We start from the raw sequence: 9874 nt of genomic DNA, 5'->3' as shown, positions 1-9874 counted from the left end.
TTAATAATCTCCAGAGAAGGAGACCCCACCAGCAGTTTTGAATGTTAAGATTGTGGTGGAGGAAGGAAGGAGGAGAAACTTCCTAACCAATATTAATAGCTGCAAACTGAATTCAAAATGGTAAACTAGTTTGCACTTAATTAGCTCAGCAAGTGGAGAGAAATAATGGAATCTTAATAATACTAATAATAATTTTATTTCTTACTCACCCCTCCTCATGGCTTGTGGTGGGTTACAATATTGCTAAAAACACCCATAATCAAAACACATAATCATTTAAAAACACTCCGTAAAATACATATATTAAAATATATTTCCTTTTTTTTTTTTGTCGTGTCAGGAGCAACCGCTCCTCTTGTGAGAGAATTCGCCGTCTGCAAGGACGTTGGCCAGGGGACACCCGGATAATTTTTGATGTTTTATCATCCTTGTGGGAGGCTTCTCTCATGTCCCCGCATGAGGAGCTGGAGCTGATAGAGGGAGCTCATCTGCCTCTCCCCAGATTCGAACCTGCGACCTGTCGGTCTTCAGTCCTGCCGGCACAGTGCTTTTAATGATTAATTTTAAACTTCCGCTCCATGTCTATTTTGTGTATTTTAATATTATTATTTTATATATTTCCATAAAATAATATTAAAATACACAAAATAGACATGGAGCGGAAGTTTAAAATTAATCATTAAAATTGCTTGGATAAACCTTCTGGAAGAGATAGGTCTTCACTTGTGTCTTAAATTCCAACAATGGATGTAGCTTTCAGAGCTCTACTAACAGGTCATTCCACAGTCTTGGGGAGGCCGATGAAAAGGTCTGGGTGATGGTTGCCAGTTGGGTTCTGGCAGGGTGGAGCAGGCATCCCCCAGAGAACCTCAGTGTTTGGGGCAGATTGTATGAGAGAAGGCGATCCTGTAGGTAACCTGGACCCAAACCATGTAGGGCTTTAAAGGTCAATACCAACACCTTATACTTTGCCTGGTAACTAATTAGCAACCAGTGGAGTGTCTTTAGGATAGGTGTAATATGCTCACTCCTAGATGTTCCTGTAGCCAATCTGGCCGCTGCATTTTAAATCAACTGAAGTATCCAAACTTGGTATGGAGGTAGCCCAATGTAAAACACATTGTAGAAGTCTAACCTTGATGTTACCAGTGTATGCACTACCATTGTCAGGTCCTCCAAATCTAGGAAGGGGTCCAGCTGACATAGTAAGTAATCCTGACTGTCATATCTACCTGGGCTAACATTTGGAGAGACAGATCCAGGAGCACTACCTAGCTATAAACACAATCATTCAGGGGAAGTGTAAGGCCATCCAGGACTAACTGACATACCTCCATCCCTAGATTAGGACCCTTGATGGCAAGTGCCTCTGTTTTGTCTGGATTCAGTTTAAGTTTTGCCCATCCCAACAGGCTCAGGCAAAGGCAAACTGCTTCAGCCTCTCTTGGCTTGTGAGATATTATAACTTTTGCCATCTTGACCCTGCTCTGATGGTGCTTGGCCAAATGCATGCCAGATTTTATTTGTGAAATGCTGTAAAGTATGAATACATGGAGGATGCTGGGTTTTGTGATGCATTTCCTTAGGCATATTTTATTCCCTCTTGCTACATAAAAGAGAACATGGAATGCTTTGCCAGAGAGAGCTGCTGTAGGTCCTGTGCTAGTTTTTTCAATCACTATTTTTTCTTTAAAGATTTTGTTAAGGCTCATTAAGACAAGAAGAAAAGCACGCGTATAGCATTCAATCCTTTGGAAGCCAAAGCTTTTAACGGAGTGTTGGCTCAACCTTCCGTACTGTGTGTTATTAGCGTACATGTTTGGAAATGCAACACAGCTGTATTTTTCTAATTAGGGCCCTGTGTGTCTACTGACTCCTTCTTATTCAAGGTGGCAGGAAACAGAGCAAGAGACTCCAATCTCAGGTTTTGAGGGGGGCTGGCTGACCTGGCTTGGCCTACCCACCACACAAATACTTCCCTGAACTGTTGGAGGAGGAGACTGTCGAAAGGAAGAGGCCCAAGGGCAGAAAATATCCTTTGACTCCACTCATCATCATCCCATGAGAGGGCTGGTTGAGGCATGTGCAGATGTTCGGCTGGGGAACTTCAGTCAAACGTTTGAGCCTGAAGTGCTTTTAGTGAAAACAGATGCAGGAACCCAAATGGCTGAAGTTGGAGAAATGGAAATGTTTATGCAAAGCAACGGGTCTTTGATAAAATCCGTCGTTCATTTCTACACTGTCAGGCCCTCTTGAATCTGCTTTTTTCGGCTTCTTAACAGGCTTACTTCTTCAGAGGGATCACTGCTTGATAGACGTGAACTTGCTCTAATCAAGAGAGGAGTCCTAATAGGAAAATAACTTTACATAACCAGTTGGAAATAAACAAAAGGCATTTTATCGTTTCTTTTATAAAGATTTATGTTACTTGTTAGTGCTAGTTGGGTGGTGGTTCTGAAAGTTGTAGCCCAAAAATGTAACTTTTCACAAGCTTTTAAAATCAGCACACTATGATTGTGAAGTTACTTGGAGCTTCAGAGTGCTTCTGCAATGACAATATAATCCATCTTGGAACCAGCTTAGGGAGAACTGGCTTCGCCTCACAGGTGATCAGATTGCCATGCCTAGAACCAGTTTGAGGCCAGGAAGGTGATTACATTGAACACAGAACCTTGCCTTAAACTACTTTGCAGGTCCCCTCTTTCCCTCATTTTCCTCAGAGATACACATCAATGCACCAGAGGTATACAGAAGGAAAAGTGACAGCAACTTCAAAGTAAACAATTACACCACCCAGGAGGTTGAATAGGCCCCAGCTACCCATCCATGCCCTCAAGGCATGTTTTGGCAGCCCCTTCTTTATTATGCTTCAGTGGAGGGAAGTACTTACAATGCACTGCACATTTTGCGGAGCTCATTTTGCCTTGGATCTGGGCCACACTGGCATCTGCTGAAGTCCATTTTTGACAGAACTCAGACTTTCTTTGGACTTTTATAAAAGCACAATATAGCCTTAGATGCCCACAGCAGTGTACATTGGTGCTGTGCATTTTGTGGCCACTGTGTCTTCAAGTCAGCTTCAAATGGCATTATATGGTCAGTGTAGAAAGGTCTTCAGATGCCAGTCTTTTGCCAGTTAATATGCTGTTATTACAAAATGGAACAAAATACATGTAGTTATGTTTGATTAACTATTTTTACTTGTTTTTCAGATGTATTTTCCCAACTGCTATTACAACCATGGTTTTCATACTACTTCTGAAGTAAAAATTGCTTCACCCAACACTTTTTTGTACATTACACTAGTAGCAAAATGATGAGTTATACATTTTTAAATAGAATGAAATAAAGTACAAGAGAGCCCTCTTATCCATGGATTTGATGTCAATGTTTTGACTTATCCATATTCCAAACAATATTCCCCCTGAAAGTGTTTGTGAGCTGCATGTACTACTGCATGTAAGTTGCAGAATTAATGCAGTTTGGTGTCATTTTACTGCCATGCCTCAATGCTATAGAATCCTGGGAGCTATAGTTTAATGAAGCTCCAGCATTCTTTGGCAGAGAAGGCTAAAGAACTTATAAAACGACATATTTCATGATGCTATAACATTGAGCTATGGCAGTTAAAGGGTGCCAAACTTCATTAATTTTACAATATTTCCAGTGCAATTTTCTGGTATGCTTTCAGCCCAAGTATTGTCAAGATACTATCCATAGTTTCAGTTATCCATGAGGGTAAGTATCTTGAAATATATCCCCAGCAGGTATGGGACTCACACTGTAAATGAGATTTTTTCACTAATAGTTGTCAGAGGACAGGGAACTATCACACTGACAGTGTGTAACTTACCCTGGTAGTTTTTCTTTTTCTTTTGCTGGAGTGTGGAATACCAGTATGCAAAATAAAAAATAAATGAATGTTACAGATGAGTCACTGGAACATATCAATTGCAGTGAAGCTTGTCAAATTGCCAAACTCTGTTTTTTTTGGAAAGGAAACAGCTCTCAATTGATCACATGCAGCCATACTGAAGGGGAAACATACAGACTAAATTAAACACCATTTGGTAGATTAGCAAGAAATAAACAAACTCTTGGCTTCTAGTGTTCTGGCTAGTAAGTAAAAGCAACTGGGAAGTGCATACTTCTTAGCATAATTTTATTTTAATAAAAATTATTACACTTTGCAACTGTTAACATACTGATTTTTCATTTGGGTTGATTTACATTGATTTACAGTACCCCCAGCATATCCTTAAGCCCCCCTCCCCTCAACCTCCCCTCCCCAAGTAAAACATGGTTGCTAGTCTGGCCATCTGGTTTTGATATACACTTTGGTTGTGTTTCCTGCTCAGCTTTGTGAGCTCTACTTTGTAGCACTGCTCATGTTGTCAAATGGGAGGTGCTCCTGGAATTTAAGCTGATCAGAAAATCCTGTTCTGTATAATCAAAAGCCCTTTGCTCCTCAGTTCTCAGGTGGGTTGTGTTTGTTCTATAAAGTAGGGGTGGCCTGTAGACTTCATGAGGGCTCCAGTGTTATTTTGAGTTCCTCATAGCAACCACATATTGGAACATTGAAAAAAACCTAAAATGGTCCCTATATCCCCCAAAATATGTGGAAAAAATGTTATTTTGTAGGCTCCCTTTTGCTCAAGAGAAGACTTTATCTAAGAAGGAAATAGATTTGAGGCTCCTTGGATAAAGCACCACAAGCCTAGAAATTATGGAGGTGACAGGATGTGTGATGATGCTAGTAATAGCAATTATTTGTAGGATCTTGTTGCTCAAGTGGGAATCTCTGTTGGAAAAAAAGAGAGCCTACACTCATGATGCACATGCTTTCCATGAGTAAAGAACAAACAGAGAGTTAGTCCTCCTCAGGTGCCCAGACAGTCTTTTGTCCGTTCAACCAAAGCTGACTTTACTAGATTGACACTCATTGGGATTCGGATTTCCATTCTTCTTGGACTTCTGTCAAGGAGGAGGAGACTCCTTGCCTTTGGTCTAAGTAGTGCATGAGTATTGCCTCCTGTCTAATTTGGTTAGATGGCTACCTGGAACAACTACTTCGATGTATTTGTTTTAATAGATATTACTTTTCTTACTTAGGAAAGTAGTCTTTATATATCTGCTCTCCAGGGAAACAGGCAAGTTCTTTAGTCATTATGATACTCAAGCAGACTTACTTACCTACATGACACGACGAATTCACACTGCTACCTGTTCCTATAGTTATAGCTCAATGTACAAGAGGAAGGAACAGCAATTGAGTACGATCATGGCAATGAGAGTTTTGGCTTTGGTCCAGTCTTGGTCTAAACCTGCTAGAGTCCTATGCGCACATATTTGGGAACAATCCCAAATACATTGAGATAGAAAATTAAGATAGTTCTAGTGCCAACCAGACAATGAGCCAAAAGGGACAGGAAGCAACACTTACCTCCTTTTCCTTGGAGCCAAACAAAGATATTGTCTCTTCCTTAGAATCCTGAGAAAAGCCTGAGAAGAATATAGGACAGATGATATCAGCAGCTCAAGAAATAAACATGCGAAATAGAAGAGATTGTTTTTAAAAGCCACTCCACAACTTATGGTGTGGTTATAGCTCTGACTGAGTGTAAATTTGATGGATCATGTGGCCAAATTTATAGATTTTTTTTTTAGTTTCAGCTTGAGTTCAACAAGAAAGCAAAGGTATTTGCTTCCTCTATTTCTCCTGCTGCTTCTGCTGCCTGGGTGGTTTCCGCTCTCAGGATTAAATGGAACTGTTTCCTGGTCACAGTCCAGCTGCAAATTAATGTTTGGAAATTATAGTTACAGCACTCATGCATAGTGTAGCAGCACAAATTGTTAGCACTGCCATCCCAGACAAAGGGACTCTGCAGAGTAGTCTGGACAGGGGAAGCTTAACTGAAGAGCTGTAAATAAAAAGGAGTTATTCTCTACTCATACTGATTATGCAAACCAAAATTTGTGGGATCAGTATGACTAGAACAAGTTATAGGATTAGAAGCTCAGATAAACCATTAGACACTGGCAGATTGATCCAAATGAGGGAGAATGGAGTAGTAGTTTGAGTTTTGGACTATGATTTTGAAACAGAGTTCAAGTCCACACTCAGCTTTAAAGATCCACTGGGTGACTTTGGGAGAGTCATAAATTCTTACCCTCAGAAAAGTCCATGATATTTTTCCTTAGGGACATCATCATTTAGAAATTACTTAAAGGCACACAACAACAAGACAGATCTGTACCCAAAAGCTATCCAAGATATATTACTTGCTTTTAGTGCTGCCTCTTGTGTTTGGCAGTCTGAATTGGTCAACTCAAGTGGAAGATGCTGGGTGATAGTAGAAAGCAAATATAGCTTTCTCTGAGTACCCAACAGTGCTGCTGCTAAGTATGTTAGTGGAAGCTCTCCTGTTGTGAGTGTTGAAGAAAGATGTAACTTCCAGTATAATTGGTTTACCTCCATAAGATGTGTGTGTGTGCATGCACGGACACAATTGCGTTCTTATTTGGAGCATGATATCTTGGGATGAGTCCGGCTGCTTCCATGTACTTAGATTAAGTGAATACAGCTGGGGAGAAATCCTATCATGAGATACAGCAAATGATTAACAGACCATTAAACTTTAGCTCACAAAATCTGTATATATCACAGGGTCTGTGCAGGTGATTGCTAAATCATTTATCTCGACTGAGCATGAATCACTGAAGGATGGTAAGACCTATCTGGGGGAATGAAAACCATAAGTCTTGTTTCCTATCTTTTTCGAACAGATGGCAGATATGTAATATGTACTTCAAATTTTCAACTTTGGAGGCACCCCAGATACAGAGTCTTTCTTTGGGTGGGATATGATTAAATCTACAGTGTCTCTCCACTGATTCCATTTGTTCAAATTTGGCCCTTGTAAAAGTGATTCTTAGGTGTCTTGGCATATCAGCTATTAAGTAAAGTGCCCGCTGAAAGTTTTGTTTGAAATTACCTAACCGCTCCAAGGAACCTTGCTTGGTAGAGTGGCTATACCAGGCATGGGCAAACCCAGGCCTGTGGGCCAGATGTGTCCCCTTGGGCTCTTCCCTCTGGCCCTTGTCTACCTTGGTCCTCCTCTCAGCATGCAGGCACAGTGGCTCATCGCATACCCAGGATGAGAGGAGGGCTGAGGCAGAGACACATGGCTGCCGATAGCTCTCCAGAGAGCTATCAGCAGTGGCCTGTCTCCTCCTTCCTTCAGCATAGTAACATGGTGGGCTACTGGGTCCTCAGCTTAAAGGACAGCCGGGGAAAGGACAGGCCACTGATGAGAGTTCACAGTAGCAGTCTGTCTTTTCCCTAGCTCTCTTTTCACCCTAGAGACATGATGGGCTGCCATGTTCCCAGGCTAAGAGGAGGACACTTTTTCCAGATGCCAACCACCCTGAGCTGACCACCCCTCCCCCCCGCATCAACTGCCTTCAGCCTCCTCTCACTTCCCCAGCCTGGCCTGCAATGTGGCTCCCCGCCCAAAAATGTTTGCCCATGCCTGGCTATATCTTTCTGCAATTCAATATCTAAAATCCTTTGAGTTACTAACCTTTTCTCAAGGTCCCTATTGTGATCTAAGGAAGAGATGTATAAACCACAAGTACAGAGGAACTCAAAGGATTTCCAGAGGCATCTGATTGTCTACTGGATTATCTGAATAGATCCTTTAAATTCACGAGGAAGGCATAGCATGGAGATGTGTGTGCATTTGGAGTGGCCCTTATTCACCTCCACTCTGAATGGGAAACCTAGGAGTCATTAGTCCATTTTATAAAGACTTCCAGCATCCCATTCTATTATTTACAGTATTTATATACCACCTTTCCCACCCCTGGGGGGACTCAAATAAACTGCATTTTTTCCTATTCAAGAACAAACATGACTCAAGAACAAAAGTTTTAATTTGTCCGAATAAATCTTAACTCAAGCTAAATAAACCTACTTAACCCTTAGAAAGTTCTACAGTTTAGCTAGTTAAAGGACCAGTAAAGAACATTCTCTCTGCACTGAGATTGCACGTCTGACTCGTCCTTGAATTTTAGCTTTGATTTCATCCCTCATTAACATAAATAAATAAAAACCCTGAAGCTCATTATTAATAATAGAGTAGTGCTGAAACAGGGAGCTGTGAACACTCTCTCTAAAGATTCCTGCACATTAGCAGTAAAAGAAGATCAAAATGCAATTGGTATCAGTCTGTTTGCAGGTAAGAACAGCAAGCAAGATAGCAGCAAGAGGTGGTCTTGCCTGCAACCTTTTGGCAAAGTTTGCCACTTCAGTCCCTGGTCTGAGATGACATTTTTGTTTTGATTTGTTTATTTTTTGTTTCATCTTTATGCTTTGGGAGGTAAGAATTTCACTTCCTAGGAACAGCTCCCAAATACATGTAACATGTTTGTTTCTAGGGTAGCATATGAATAGTTAGGCTGCAATCTGATGATAAGACTATGTAACAAAGTTTGAAAAAAAAATCTGTTTCTGGTTTGACAGTGTTATTGCTGTTTAATTGTATGGTACTTTTAAAGTATTTGTTATACTCCAGAAACTTTGTTTTTGTGGCTACCACAAACTATGTTTAATTGGTTGAGGCTTGATGAGATATTCATTGCCAAACTATAGCAAAATGTGTTGCAAGGTATCCTGCAAAAACAACGTTTTTGCAATTTAATGAACTTTTTCCATGTTTTTATGATAGAACCAATCAGAAAACGACATTTATAATCCAGGAACAAAAATAATGTTACGTAGTGTAATTAGTACAGAGTAAATTGCGCTGAATACCCTAAAGACACCAGATCCCCTTTGATCTTGGGAGCTAAGCAGGGTCAGCCAATGAATATCAAGAACTGCAGTCTCTATTACAGACACAGAAACTAGCAGTATCACCTCTGGGTATTCCTTACCTAAGAAAACCCCAACTTGAAGGCGCATATGCACACACACAAGCTCCACTGAACACAAGAAGACTTACTTTGGAGTAAACATGCATAGGATTGGAATGTCAAAAGGTGAATTTATGACTCAGTAATTCAGTGCTTTAAAGGACATCTATCTCATCTTTCAGCGTTGTCGGTGTTATTTACTCTGCCTTTGGGGGTGCCCTGTTTGTCCGCTGTCACTTAAATAGCTTACAAAAATATTCTAACTTTATAATCCATGTGGAGAAATGTAAATGGTAAGGGAAATACATTAAATATATATTAATGGATTTGTTTTAAAAGTGTTGTTGGAAGAGAAAGAAGCCAAATGCAACAGCAGCTGAAAAGAAAGGAAGAGACAGAAATATGTGTTTATTTTATAAGAAACCTATATCTTGCTATAGAAGGCAAAGGCTGGAATCCTGCTGTTATAATGAAAATGACTTCCAGACTTCCATGTATGTTCTTCAAAGGATGTTGTAGAAGGAGGTATCTAGTACCTCCTTGTGCAATGTCCCTCGCTACCCAGCACAACCATGGGTGCACATCCACAGCCCATTAGTAGCTGAGTGGATATGTAGAAGTGCTTAGGAACTAAACAACTGTAGTTGGACATATGATAGAAAGGAAAAGCCATCACATTCCCAGGCTTGCAGCTTTAAATTACATGCATTATGCTGGAGATCGTGAGGATGACAGATGTCTTTTATTTGTAACAGTCCAGTTGTGGTTGAATTGTGGCTAGTGCCTCTCCCACAGCTGCTAACTGGTAATGGGTGCAGCTCTGGTGGTTCCAGTGCTGTCATGTTGCATTGAGTCCAGCATAGAAAGTCTGCTGTGCTTTAGTTGGGTATTATCCAAAGAGTTAAAATATAAAATCAGTGCTACTGCAGGGTCTGGGTACAAATTTGTAACTCATCCC

At 40.6% G+C, this 9874-nt stretch overlaps 1 long non-coding RNA gene across 1 annotated transcript; it reads right to left on the bottom strand.

The window, feature by feature from the left end:
• Positions 1–2899: 2899 nt before the first annotated feature.
• Positions 2900–5681, bottom strand: LOC132766630 (uncharacterized). The gene is made up of 3 exons (XR_009630522.2): positions 5444–5681; positions 3854–3878; positions 2900–3144 (listed from the first exon to the last, which is right to left on the bottom strand). It is a non-coding gene; the product is annotated as an uncharacterized lncRNA (long non-coding RNA).
• Between the last annotated feature and the right edge of the window lie 4193 nt (positions 5682–9874).

Source organism: Anolis sagrei, chromosome 2 (genome assembly GCF_037176765.1).
Source record: "Anolis sagrei isolate rAnoSag1 chromosome 2, rAnoSag1.mat, whole genome shotgun sequence".
Taxonomy (NCBI): domain Eukaryota; kingdom Metazoa; phylum Chordata; class Lepidosauria; order Squamata; family Dactyloidae; genus Anolis; species Anolis sagrei.
This window is presented reverse-complemented; position numbering and strand designations above follow the sequence as displayed.